This window comes from Nyctereutes procyonoides, unplaced genomic scaffold, assembly GCF_905146905.1.
Source record: "Nyctereutes procyonoides isolate TBG_1078 unplaced genomic scaffold, NYPRO_anot_genome, whole genome shotgun sequence".
Classification (NCBI taxonomy): Eukaryota; Metazoa; Chordata; class Mammalia; order Carnivora; family Canidae; genus Nyctereutes; species Nyctereutes procyonoides.
Window position 1 is genome coordinate 93,439,037 of NW_026575125.1, and position 14,177 is coordinate 93,453,213.

At 40.7% G+C, this 14,177-nt stretch overlaps 1 protein-coding gene across 7 annotated transcripts in view; it reads left to right on the forward strand.

Moving 5' to 3' along the window:
• Positions 1-604: 604 nt before the first annotated feature.
• STAG2 (stromal antigen 2) overlaps positions 605-14,177 on the forward strand; it is a 135,185-nt gene continuing 121,612 nt past the window's right edge. Inside the window, exons 1-2 of one of the 7 annotated variants that reach the window (XM_055337791.1) lie at positions 1,375-1,456; positions 1,751-1,881. The gene's annotated coding sequence lies outside the window, so the exon portion shown is untranslated. Of the gene's footprint in view, positions 890-945; positions 966-1,374; positions 1,457-1,646; positions 1,882-2,098; positions 2,133-12,925; positions 13,015-14,177 lie in introns of those variants that run through there. The other 6 variants (XM_055337792.1, XM_055337790.1, XM_055337794.1 and 3 more) reach the window with 6 other exon arrangements.

Here is a 14,177-nt window from a genome sequence, read left to right on the forward strand (position 1 = left end):
GAGTTGAGTTCCGTTGGGGGGAAGGAGTAGGGACGGCGGGGGAGCGAGGGTCCGGGCACTAGGGCGGAAGGCCCCTCGCCGGGGCGTGTCGGAGGAGGGGACGGGGAAGGGTGATGCCCGACGGGGCTGCCAACCTCGGGCTTCGCGCGGGGCTCAGGGGCCCGGGGACGAGTCCCAAGCGAGCCCGGCTTCCGATTTCCCACGGCCCGGGGCTCCGCCGGACATTGCTAACGACCTCCTTTCGCCCCCCCACCCCCCATAAAGAAAGAGGAAGCGCGGCCCGCTCGGGTCCTCGGCGGAAGCGCTGCCAAACGAATGAGTAAGTCAGGCGCGGGCACGGCACCTTGTTTACCCCACTCGGCGGCGCGCCCCTGCGGGCGCCTCGTTCACAGGCGGCGTCGGAGACGCTGAACCCGGGAGGCAGTCGGCCGCGATTGGTCGGCGATCGGGAGGAGGACGCTGGGAGACGAGCGCTGCGGTGCCCGCGCTGTGCCGCTAGATGCCGCTCCCTCCCAACAGGAGCCGGGCGCGGGTTCGTGGCCGACAGATGGCGCCTGCGCGTTCCATTCGCCTCCAAGTCGCCGAAGAGCGAACACCCCAAACAATCCCGAAGCGCCACCAAAAAAAAAAAAAAAAAAAAAAAAAAGAAAAAAAAAAAAAGAAAAAAAAAAAACCCGCCGGATCCGACCGCCACTTTCAAAACCCCCCACCGCTCTAGAACCGCGGGAGCTTCCGTCCCTGAGTAGAATTCGAGGGTGTAAAGAAGAGGAAGGGGAAAATATCTTGTACCAGCCCAGGGGTGAAGAAGCCCCCGGCCTGAGAAAGAAGGAAGGAGGAGTGGGGGAGGCGAACAGTCTCGTTGCTGCCTCTGTGTACGCTGAGGGGGGAGGTAAGTTATAAAATGGCGGAGGCGAAGCTTCTAGAAGTTTGGAGGGGCACCCGGAGGGCGCGGGGCCCACTGTGAGGTGTGTATGGTTGAAATAGGGCGCGAGAGAGGAGTTGGGAGGGAAAGAGAATGGGCACTCTGTTGCCATTTAATTTCCCCCCTACTCCCTTTGCCCCCAACGGGGCCAGCCGTGGAGCGGGTGGCTAAGTCAAGACGGGGAGAAGCCTCCCCGTCCCCGCGTAACCCCCACCCCTTGTTTCTGCCTTCTCCCCCCAAGTGGCTACCTCAACACTACCAAGGAACTTCCAGCCCCCCTTCCTCCCTACCTCCTACTCCTAGAGTGGCTTTCTACTGCACGACTCTTCTTTTCGACTACCCTCGCTGAAGATTTTCTCTTCCTTCCCTCGCCCAACTCTCCCTCGGGGCCTCCACGGAGACCCCCCCCCATGGGTGGCCCAAAATGGAGAACGCGGAGCAGCGCAAGATGGAGGCTCCGCTTCTCTGTGTAGCATTAGATTTAGGTGCCTTTTCTCCGGCAGGCTCTTAAGCCTGGGAGAGCCCAAGCTGGAGGTGGGGTGGGGTGCGAGCCGTAGTCGGGGGAGGAAAGCCGGGGAGGCCGTGGCTGGGGTGGGGGAGAGCGCGGTATCGTGGTGAGGGGAAGGAAGAGAGCAAAATGGTGGTGCTGGGAACCTAGGGGGGAGGGGAGAAGCGGAGGCTCAGTTGTGTATATTTGGGCCTCGGACCGAGGGAGGCGAGGGAAAATCTACTCTGATCACACCCCTCCCTCGTGCCCCCTCCCTTCTCCCTTCCCCTCTTTCCTTTCCTCCCTCCCTTCGCTCCCTCCCTCTCTTCCTCCCTTCCTAGAGAGGGAACAACATTCATGTGACGGGCCCCTCTGCTTCTCCCCCGCCCCATCATCTCCAGCGCGTGGTGGGGGAACTGCTTGGGAAAGCGATTGGCATCGATCTCTCCATCCCTTCCGAGGCCCGACTTCGGTCAGTTTTCTTCGGGCAACAATTTTATAAATAGGCTGGGGTCTGGCGGTGTTGGCCCCCGCGTGCAGACCTTGCCCCGAAGGGGGCCCTGCCTGCCTGGCATGGGAGGAGGGGGGGAAGGGCGGGAGTGGAAGGCTGTTTGTTGGGGGGTTTTGGCGCCACTTTTGTTTTAGTTTTAGTGCTGCTTTTCGTTCCCACCCCCACCCGCACTGTCTTTCTCAAGGCACGAACTGAGCTGATCCTTGCCCCAGGTAGGCAGCTTCTGCTTTTTCCCTCCACACTTTTATTCTTGCTTGGGGTTGACTTTCTTTTTTCTTCTCTCGCGTACCCGGTGATCTGTGGACGGCAATTTTAGCACGAAAAGGGTCTGATGGGCCATGGGAGAGAGAAGGTGTGGGAAACAGCATCAAGTAGTTCCGCAAAACTTTGAGCCCCGTTCCCATTTTCTTCTGGCCTACATTCGTAAACGTATTGTTGATTTCTGCCTCTTTTTTTTTTTTTCGTCGCCAGAAGGTCTTGTTTTGCCTTTAGTTTTTTATAAGCCACTGTACTTTCGACATTTAGTTTCCGCTCTCCCTTGGTGTATATGTCATTTTATTTTTAATCCTGAACTGTAATGGTTTTTATCGTGAGATTTTTCGTGCTGCAGTGTTCACCTTTAATTTTTAATATTGCATTAGTAGTTTCATCCGGTTTGTGAGACTTTCTCCTCCGTGGCCTAGAAATGTTTTATATGTTGTTGCCTACCACCCCTACCTTCCCTCTCCCTCCTCCTTTCTCTTGGATGTAGTTTCTTAATTGAGGGTCACGGCGTTTGATTAAATGGTTATTTACAGTTTACACGATATATCTATTAGAAACTTTTGATCTGTGGGATTAGGTTTAAGTAAACGAAAAGCTTGTGTTGCTTTGAAATGGTTCCTTAAAATGCGCGGGCCGTCCCCCCTCCCCCGGTAAAGCCCCATCTTCCCCTCGTACTGGAGTGTAAATTCCATACCCCTTTTCTCCCACGGATCGCCGTATTTCACGGCAGCCACACCCTGTATTTGTCTCTGTGGATTGGACTCATTATCAGCTTAATTTAGTGACTCTTAAACCACCATGATGGGACTTGCTTAAGCACGAAGCTTCTTTTCCTGTTTAGTCCTAGTGGTTAGTGTCGAAAGAGGAATAATCGAGGTTTCTTGATGAAACCTGGTGCGGTCCAACCTCTGCCTTTTTTCTGTTGTCTTTTTTCCTACTCCGGGCTGTTGGCGGTGTCAGCACCGCTGCTGGGGGCGGGGGTGGAGGGGAGAAAGAGTCGGGTTACCGAAGTGCGTCATTCCTGGCTCTAGCAGGGCCTGCTCGGGAGCTGCTGGTGTTTGTTACTGTCCTCGCAGCACTTTCCTGCCAACCTTCTCTCTCTGCGTATTGGTTAGGAGCAAGAGCAGGAGGCGGTCTTCTAATTCTATCTGTAGCCTAGCGCGTTGCGTTTCAGGGTATATGTGAACTTATTAAAAAAAAAAAAAAACCGGCCCCGGAAAGTGGATACATTTCTGTTTAATGACATACAGTTCAGGTAGTTTGGACTTGCTTTCATATATTTTCCAATGAGCGGTGGGGTTAATTTTGAACATTTTAAACCACTTACGTTAAAATGCCTGGTTTTCTTGTTTCATTGATATCAATCTATAATTAGGGATCAGAAGGACCAGTTAAGGCATTAAGTGTTCAGCGGTTTTTCAAGTGGTTGAATTGTAATTTTATGATACATTATGTTAAATAGTCTGTTTTTTTTTTTCGTTTTGAGCCGAGGTGCTATATCCAAGCTAATTGCAGATATTTAAGTTCATTTTTATCACATATTCCTTTTTATCCTTGTAGATATTTTAAATGTGCCCTTTGGATCTTATGGACGCTCTTCAAATTCTTAAAGATGGCTATCTCATTGTTTTTTTTAACTGAATTCTTAAATTTCCCACCTAACAAGTAGTTGTATAGGGTGCCAGTTACATTCCTAAATTCTTGACTTCTTGTTAGTCTTTGATACTTTCATATCTTCAGATTTTTCTCAGTGTACTTAGTAATTACTAATTATTTTCTTAAGATAATTGGAGGAGGGAGAGGTGGGTGGTAGAGATGAAACAAAAGTGGCCTTGAGTTGGTTGTAGCTGGATGATGACTAGAGGAGAGCTCATTGTACCATTATTCTACTTTTTTGTGTGTACTTGAAAATTTCCATAATTAAAACAATTTAAAGATTTCAAATTGTCTTGGAATTTTGGCGTGATGACATAAGTTTGTATTTACATGTCAGTTATCAGTGTGGAAAACTTGGCCTTGTGTATAAGTACTTACACAATGCCGGATACACAAACTTCAAAAAAAATATTTGAGTTGAACCAATATAGAATAAGCAATGTAAGTCCTTACAAATTGGTTGAACTTTAAATGTTTGTAACTTAGTCTGAATGTGGTCAACTTTTAGTTTCTTTTTTAAGCCTTTGAAAACAGAAAAATTCCATTCTCAAATTTTGTTAATTCTGCTTGTTGTCTATTTCATTAAGTTGGAGTTACAGTGAGTCAGTATGAAAGGGATTTACTATTAATAGGAGGGGCTTTGGCAGTTGCAGTAAGTGACAGTGGAAGGGATTCGGGTGCCCTAGGGCGCATTCCTGGTAGGAAGATAGAGGTAGGAGTTGAATTCAGTTTCAGTATTTGGTGTTTAATGAATGGGTAGAGACTAGGGTTGGAAAAAGAAATGTACTTATTAGCCATTCTTTCCAACTGTGAAATAACTAGCATTCTAAGGTATCAGAGACTGGCAGTGGGGGTGGGGTGGGTTCTTTTTTTTTTTTTTTGACTGATATGAAAAGGAATGTTTTTTTTTTAAAATGAGTTAAGTCCCATTCCTTACTTTTAAGGATTTGGTGCTGTAGTTAAAGACCAATACGTAAAATATTCTGATGTTTTCTATAAAGGACATTCTGTTACCCATCCACAGTAAAAGTGCATTGCAATTAAAATCCTCAGTTTCCTTAATTAGTATATTTGTGAATTGCTCCTACATTCTTTGAAGGTAAGTGCCTTATTTTCTGCAGTTTTGTGTTGCTCAGTGTCAGGCTTTTTTACCCCTGTGAATGTATTTTTTGAATATATGTCAGAGTCCTAAAGGGAATCCAAAATAATGGATATTTTTAATATTTGGTGAAGTGTGTTCCCTCATCATTATTAAAACAAAATTCCACAGTAGTCTAGGAACAGATATTTTGTAATTGTTAATATTAGTCTGTATATTCGTACTCAACGTTTTGGCTTTAGAAGAATGCTATGAGAAGACAGATTACAAATTTTGATTTTTTTTATTTGTATGCAAATAATCTGAAATAGATGATGAGGATTGTGGCTTCAGATTTATTCTGGCAAGGCAACAGCTAAACTGCTAAGCCAACAAATTATGAGTTTGGTAACTTTGTAGTCTAGTTAGGATTTTTTTTAAAAGCTCAAACATTCACAATTTTAATGAAATTAAATACTACATTTCTTTTTCATGATTTTCTTTTTTCTATTTTACCTTATTAGCTGGTAATTATCTGAGGACCTATGTAATAAAATGGGTGGGGAGGGGTGGGGAGCAGGCTCAGGCTCAAATAAATTATCTTTTGGGAATATAGTGTTAGATGTGAAAATATGCCTTGGACGGTTTAGTAGTGCTTAATATTCTGCATGTTTAACTGATGCCACCCACAGTCATGTGTGGGAAGGGAGTAAACAGAGAATAGCGGTTTCTTTTTGCTTTGGGTTCTTTATAATACATGGAAGACTCCAGTTTTTGATGCTGCAAGTTAACTTCTGAGTTTAAAATTTACATTAAATTTAGGGCACAGTAATCTATTCAGTATATCTTAGGATAAGGTTCACATCTCTTTAATGTTGTGACTTTTGTGCCTCACATGTTGAAAAACAGCAATCTGGTCTTGTATTAGCACTTTGAAATTGCTATTAGATTATTCAAATAATTGAGATGACAGTTCATTGTACAGTGGAGCACTATTATATACCTATTTTGGAAGTTGGGGAGCTTAGCAAAGGAAAGAGTCCCATCTAGCTATGGGTATCAGTATATACTGAAATATGATTAATCTTTGGAGAATAAAGAAGAAACTTTAAGGGTATAGGCTATTTTTAAAATTCTTTACATTTTCCTTTTGTAGTTTTCTACATTTGATACATGCATAGGACTTTTAATTTGTGGTTCAGTACTGTCCCTGTATAATATTTCCTCTGTATCTTCGGCTGTCATGAGCGGTGGTTATTGCATGTTCTTTCTGTTTGGCAAAGATAATGTGAGAAAAAAAATTGTCAGATTTTTTTTTTACATCTCCTGAGGTGCCTGCTTTGCATTTAATCGAACCAAATTTTGTATTTCTTGAGTGTAAGTGGTGTTGCTTGTGTAGTCTTCATTTTTGAATATGTGCATTAAAAAAAAATCTCTTTAGCAGCTGTGGTAATCTGCTACCTGAACTGTGTTCCTAATGTATGTTTGCTATAGTTAGGTCTTTGATGCTAGCCAGAAGAAAACAAGAAGTCTTCGCATATGGTTAGTCAAGAGATTATTGAAATTATTTTACACTCCCCATTGCTCCAAAGGGAAGAATAGTGAATAATGTTAATGCTGTTCTTTTTTATTATTTAATTGAAAAATACATTATTAGGATTGATGACACCAACTAGAGAGATTTCTATAACCTCTGGATAATCTAATAAACTCAAAGGTAAATTTCCTTTATAATGTTGTCAGACTGTTAGAAGGGGTAAAGTAAGTCGTGTTTACACTTTTTTGTGTGCGTAACATTGGTGTAATGGGATTTGACCTATAACTTGTTGAATCCTGAGATATTCTAAGAAACAAACTGTTAATTTAGTTTGAGTTACTTTTGAATGACAGTAACTGTGTTTTAACATTTATTGTTTAATCTTCTCTGCTACCTTGCAGGATAGGTGGTTATCATCATTTTACAGATGGGGAAATTGTGGCTCTCAGAGAATAAATGACTTGTCACATGATAATAATTGACAGTCTGAATCACACTCTAATTTGGACTCAAAACTTTGGCACTTTTCTTTTTGTTAAAGCTCACTAGTTTCCCTCAACTAAACAGTTTAGGTCTTGGGTTATCTGTCACCAGAAAGCATGCATCGTTTTAATATTACAAAGTAAAGTTTTTTTTCTTCTTTTTTTTAAAGTTTTTTTTCATATGTAGTACAAGGTAAATGCAGATTTTTACACAGGGTTAGAGGAGTTGTTGCCTGATGAAAGGTCTAAATTGTGTTTTACACTAAAATGTAGTTGAAATAAATTGGAGCTTTAGTTTTCTGTGTGCTCATTATACAAAAGTTTGTGCAGAAAAAAAAAGTTTGTGCAGTAATATGTTGAATTGTATTCTTGATTTTTTTTTGGGGGGGGGGTGGGTCATACTATGGTAGAGTGGTTTCACTGAATTTTTTCCCTTGCGTTCTATGTAGGCTGAGTGTCTAAGAATAGTTCCCCAATCATTCAGCTTGTTTATTGAGTGGTTAGATTTGAAATAAAAATTTTGGAGAATTTTCTAATTCATTGCTCTGGTTGATTCTGTAAGGGGATTTAGTTGTTATTTTTTTAAAGATTATTTATTCATTTATTCATGAGAGAGAGAGAGAGGGAGAAGCAGGCTCCATGCAGTGAGCCTGATGTGGGACTGGATTCCGATCCCGATCCCGGGTCTCCAGGGTCATGCTCTGGGCTGAAAGCGGTGCTAAACCGCTGAGCCACCCAGGCGTCCCTTTGTTGTTATTTAGTGGTACCTTAAAAAATATTCTGTTTCCTTGTAAGTGTTAATATCTGTTTGCTTCTAATTTCTATTCTAGTTCATCTTTTGACTTCATTAAATTTTCTTGTTCTAATTGTGTAATAGTTAATATGGTGTCCTGGATTATTAGTAGGTTCATTATTGATCATTGATTAGAATCTTGGTCTCCGCTTTCTTTGCTTTTCCTCTTTTTCCTTCCTACTTTTCATAAACAATAACTAGAACTTCTCTTATCTGAACGACTGCTAGATGTTGGATAGCTGGCCTATGATAAATTAGTGGAGATGAGGATGTATAACGCTTTTCATAGCCATGAGTCAAATTTATGTATTTTATGTTAATTATTCCGTTAAGCTTCAGTCTGTGGGAAATGTTTTTTTCCAGTGATGCAGTCTTCTACCCAGATTCTTTGTTCAATATTGAGTCTTTTCATCCATATTTCCCCATTTGTACTCCCAAGAATAACAAGACCCTGGTGTTCTACAACAGAATTATGCCCCAAGGCATCCATTGTATGTAGTGAGTTAGTTTCTCTCCTGTGTATCTAGAAAGATACTAATTTTGTACCATTCTTGAAGAGGGGAGAATTCAGGAAATTGTCACTCAAATAATTTTGTGTTCTCTGGTTAACATTGTGGAACCCTGGATTAGAAAGGCTGCTAGAATATTAAGGGACTTGGTTTGGTGTTAAGCAGTTTTACTTTTCAGTTACTTTCCTGTCAATAACCTTAATATCGCCTCTCCTAAAACTTACTCATGATAAAATGTGAATGCAATTGGTAATGTTGCCATCTTGGGATAAATTGGTTAGTGTTGATTTCAAGCAGTTAGTGATACTTAGTTTCAAAAACTTGAATGTATGAAGTTAAATGTATACTTTTAATTGTAAAAAGGAATATTGTAGGAACTCATTATATGATTAAAAAGTTTTTATTAAAAGTACTTGACAGTGACTAACATTAGCAATAGTTAACACTAACTGAACTCTTACTCTCTGTCAGACACTGTTACAAATGCTTTACACATATTACCTCAATCTTCATAACCCTATTACCCGTTACCATTTGATTTGTTGCTCAAACCAGGATACTTTTTTTTTTAAGATTTTATTTATTCATGAGAGACAAGACAGAGTGAGGCAGAGACACAGGCAGAGGGAGAAACAGACCCCATGCAGGAAGCCTGATGAGAGACTCCATCCCGGGACTCCGGGATCATGCCCTGGACTGAAGGCGGCGCTAAACCACCGAGCCACCCGGGCTGCCCGAACCAGGATATATATATATTTTTAAAGATTTTATTTATTTATTCATGAGAGACACACAGAGAGAGGCAGAGGGAGAAGCAGGCTCCCCACAGGGAGCCTGACGTGGGACTTGATCCTGGGACTCCAGGATCAGGCCCTAGGCTGCAGGCAGCGCTAAACCGCTGGTTTGGGCTGCCCCAAACCAGGATACTTTTGAGAATGAAAGGGGACACTAACTAACTGGATGGCATTCTCGGATAGCAGTATAAACTCGGACTGTCCAGGGAGATAAGGATTTATGATGTCCCTAATTAATATCCTATTTTTCAGGAGGAAACCAAGGCATAGGGAAGCCGAGTAACTTGCCTAATTAGTAAGTGGTAGGAAGGGATTTGCAACCCCTACAGTTTATTTGGATGTGAAAATGATTTAAATGACTTTAAATGGCCATATTCCGAGAGGTTATTTTCACTCTTGGAGGAATTTCTCTTGGTGTGGGGTTGATAGTAAGATAAAAGAGACAGTGTATTTTATTAAAATTAATTAATTAATTTATTTATTAAAATATTTTATTTATTTATGATAGAGAGAGGCAAAGACACAGGCAGAGGGAGAGACAGGCTCCATGCCGGGAGTCCGACGTGGGACTCGATCCTGGGGCTCCAGGATCGCGCCCTGGGCCAAAGACAGGTGCTAAACTAAACCGCTGAGCCACCCAGGGATCCCGACAGTGTGTTTTAAATTCTACCTAGTAGAAATTCCAGTTGGCTTTTTCAAGTGACTGGACTTTTGAGATACTGTTGAAGAACTACTGAGGTCCACTGAAATAAAAGAAAAAGCCAAGATAACTTACTTTTACTGTTTACATCCACATCTGTGTTTTCCTTAGCATTATTCAGACTCTCCTTACTGTTTTCTTGGGAAGAAATGTTAACTGTATGCTCTTTTTTGGGGGGCTCTTTTGTGGAAAATCTCTTCTGATAAGAAAACTGAAAAATAATTTTGTGGTGTTAGGAAGAAAAAGGTATGGTTTAGATATTTATTTGAAGTTAAACTGAAGAGTTAAGTCTTGAAGAGCTTGAAATGTCTTTTCATAAAATTAATAGTTCTCTTTTATTTTTGGTGACTTAGGTAGATGCCTTATATTCCCACCTATTTATTTGTGGTGCATCCCACTCCCCAAAAATGATTACTGTAGGTGAATTCAAACATTTGGAGAAATGATTTTGTTATAATCTCAGATACTGCAAACTAAAAATCCCTTCCTTTTTAAAATTTATTTTATTAAAAAAATTAAAGATTTTATTTATTCATGAGAGAGAGGGGGGGGGCAGAGGGAGAAGCAGGCTTCATGCAGGGAGCCCGACATGGGACTATCCCGGGTCCCCAGGATCATGTCCTGGGCCGAAGGCGGTGCTAAACCGCTGAGCCATCCAGGCGTCCCCCCCTTGCTTTTTCTTATTGGGGGTGTTAGAGAGCTGACCTTTTTAAAAATATAATAATTTTTAAGATTATTTATATGAGCTCACAAACGGGGAGTGGCAGAGGCGAGGGAGAAGCAGAACCCTGGGATCCTGATCTGAGCCTAAGGCAGATGTTTAACAAATGAAGCTACCCAGGTGCCCCATTAGAGAGCTGATCTTAAGAGGACTTTTAAGTTTTTTCATACTTGGTTGTTTTTTGGCTATTTTAATACTCCCTTGAGGAATTTGTGTGTGTGTTTTTTTTTTTTTCATCCCCTAGCTAGTTCACTTTTGGAGGTTTTGTTGGTGTCAGTATTTTATAAACAACTGTGAGGTTATTAAGTAGGTCTGCTTAATTTTTAAAGCCTTTTCGTTAGTTCATTAAAGCCATCATGAAATTGGAAGTGGGGGGGTTTGCATTTCTGACCAGATTTGTGGGCCACATAGTCCCTGGTAGACAAAAGGTTATTTTTTGTGGATTTGGTTTATTATATGAGATTAATAACAGTTGGTATTTTAAAAAGCTATAGCTAATTTTTAATCTAGGGCTCATAGGGTAAGGATGTGAGAATCCTATCAAATTATGCACAAAATGTGTGTTTCTTCAGGTTCTCAAAAGGATTCATTGTTACTGGCTGGTACTTAAAGTGCCTACAGAGATAGGGTATATAATGGTCAACTAGATTACATAGTCCCTGTCCTCAGGTAACATTGACAGTTGGGCTTTATCACCCCCAAAGAGGTTAAAAAAAAAAACACTTAAAACACACTACATACTGGGATTACTATATATAAAGACTGTTAGGGTAGAATCAGTAGCCATCAGTGCAGTTGTTTTTGATACGGTGTCCTTAATTTGAGAATAGTGACAAGTATTTTAAGATCTTATTTTTTTTAAGATTTTATTTATTCATGAGAGAGAGAGAAAGAGAGAGAGGGGCAGAGACACAGGCAGAGAGAGAAGCAGGCTCCATGCAGGGAGCCCGATGTGGGACTCGATCCTAGGACTCCAGGATCATGCCCTGAGCCAAAGGCAGATGCTCAACTGGTGAGCCACCCAGGTGTCTCTAAGATTTTATTTTTAAGTAATCTCCACACCCAACGTGGGGCTTGAACACAATAACACCGAGATCAAGAGTCACATGCTCTACTGACTGAGCCAGCCAGGTGCCCCTGGTAACCGGTATTTTTAAGGACTGCATTGAAAATCTTTTGGGGGAAATAACAATTGAAGACTATAAGTGTAGTCTTGGAATGTTTGGTGGTTATTAATGAAATTAAAAGAGCCCATGATCATCCCCTATAACCAGTTACTATTATCTAAAAGTTAAGATCTTTTAAATGCTGTTATGATTTTGTGTAAAAGCAAAAGAGGCAATTGACAATCACTGTTAAATGGCAATCCTGTATGTCTTTATTTCACATTCGAAATGCTTTCTTTTAGGGATGCCTGGGTGGTTCAGTGGTTTAGCGCGTCTGCCTAGGCTCAGAGCGAAATCCTGGAGTCCCGGGATTGAGTCCCATGTTGGGCTCCCTGCATGGAGCCTGCTTCTCCTTCTGCCTCTCTCTCTCTCTCTCTCTCTCTCTCTCTCTCTCTCTCTCTCTTTTTCTCTGTCTCTCATGAATAAGTAAATAAATAAAAATCTTTAAAAGCAAGCATTTATTTTTTAAAAGATTTTTATTTATTTATTTATTCATGAGAGACAGAGAGAGAGAGAGGCAGAGACACAGGCAGAGGGAGAAGCAGGCTCCATGCAGGGAGACCAACATGAGACTCGACCCTGGGTCTCCAGGATCAGGCCCTGGGCCGAAGTCAGTGCTAAACCGCTGAGCCACCCGGGCTGCCCAAATGCTTGCTTTTAAATAGGAATTTTGGGGTGCCTGACTGGCTCAGTTGGAAGAGCATGCAACTTCTGATCTCAGGGTTGTGAGTTCGAGCTCCATGTTGGGTGTAGAGATTGCTTAAAGATAAGTAAACTTTAAAAATAGGTATTTAAAGTAGTAATACATGTTTGTATTTAACTTTTTGACTTTGAATTCTTTGTTGAGAATATTACCTTGAAATGTCTTTGTAGCAGCATATGATACTCCTCAAATTCATTCTCTATATGTCATAGATATAATGATCATCATGTTTGATATATTTGAAGTATTCTCGTTTCAGGAGGGTGTTATACAATATCCTCTTTTCTTGGATCTCTAATCTTTTCCCCCTTTTTCAAAAGCAAGAATTTTTCCACACTCACCTATGTGTCTACTGTCTTGTATCTAATTTGCAGACTTTGTGGCAACTAGAATGTTACTACAAAGAACATGGTTAATATCCTCTTACTAGAAAAGGCCTTTTTTGTGGTTTAAAGAAATAGTATTAAAGAAAGTTAGGAACATGAACCTTTGAGAATTTCCCTTTTACACTAAAGAAATAAGAGAAAATGTAGGAAATATTAGCAAAGCCATAATATTTTTCCTTTGGGATATATCCCTCCCTGTTTCCACTACTCTTTCAGGCCAAAAGACATTCCTCAGACTTTATTCCTGGCAGGAGAATTGAGGAAGTGGTGGTAGCCATGGTTGGCAGGGAAGCTGAAGCATGAAGGTATGTTTTTGAAAAGCAAATTTGTCAATGACAAATGGATTTTTCCAGCTCTGTGTATATGTACTTTTTGAGTTTTGATTAAATATCAATGCATAAAGTGCTACTATTCACTGAGGAATATTCAGTACTTGCATTCATATTTGAATGTTCTAAGTGTACTTGAAAAATGTAGAGGGATTATTTGGACAATATGGGTTGTATTAAAAAAGATTCTTTAGTGGGAAATTATTTCCTAAACTTTTGAAGTTACACTGAAACACAGGTATCCAGGTTGCTGTATAAAAATAGCAAATCTAACATGAAAGGTAATTATTTGTGTGTTTGTAAATATAGTGTTTAAATGTACAATATTGGTGAATATCCCATTTGTCTCTTATAAGTAGATTATTAATTTTTTCAGACCAGTGTTTATGATTTTGAATCCTTGTGCCATGTAGTATGTTATACAGATTCTCAAATGATAATTGAATTAAAGCCTTAGGTTTTCTAGAAATTTAATCCTGCATTATAATTACATTGTTAATATTCATATTAAAGAGTGTGTTAGAAAAGAAGTAATTAATTTCCTCTAGTTGGCTTTGCAGTAATGATAAACTTTAAGTTTGTATCTATATCACTTACAGCATCTACTACAGGGCAAGTTGTAGTATGTTCCCTAACACTGACTTTTTTATTTTTTAAATAATCCTGTATGGAGTTGATAGTATTTTCATTTACTGTGATTGCAGAATGGTTAAGTGACTTGCCCAAGTTCACTCAGCTAGTAAGTGGCAGAGCCTACTTTTGATTCCAATTCCATCCAATTCTAGCATACTTCTTTACATAGAGATACACTGCCTCCCAGTGGGGTGATTTATAGATTTTGTAGTGATAACTTTTTTTGGGAAAGAGAATAAAAGGAGACAATAATTGGGATGTCTGGCTGCATTAGATGAGGGATTGTGACTCCATTTCAGGGTCATGAGTTCAAGCCCCACATTAAGCATAGAGCTTTTAAAATAAAGAAGTGGGATGTCACACTGGCTCAGTCTGTGGAGCATGTGACTTTTGATCTTGAGGTCGTGTATTCAAGCTCCAGGTTGGGCATGTAGCCCACTTCAAATATAAATAAAAACTTTTTTTTAAAAACTTTTTTAAAAGGAGACAATAATCCTAAATTATTG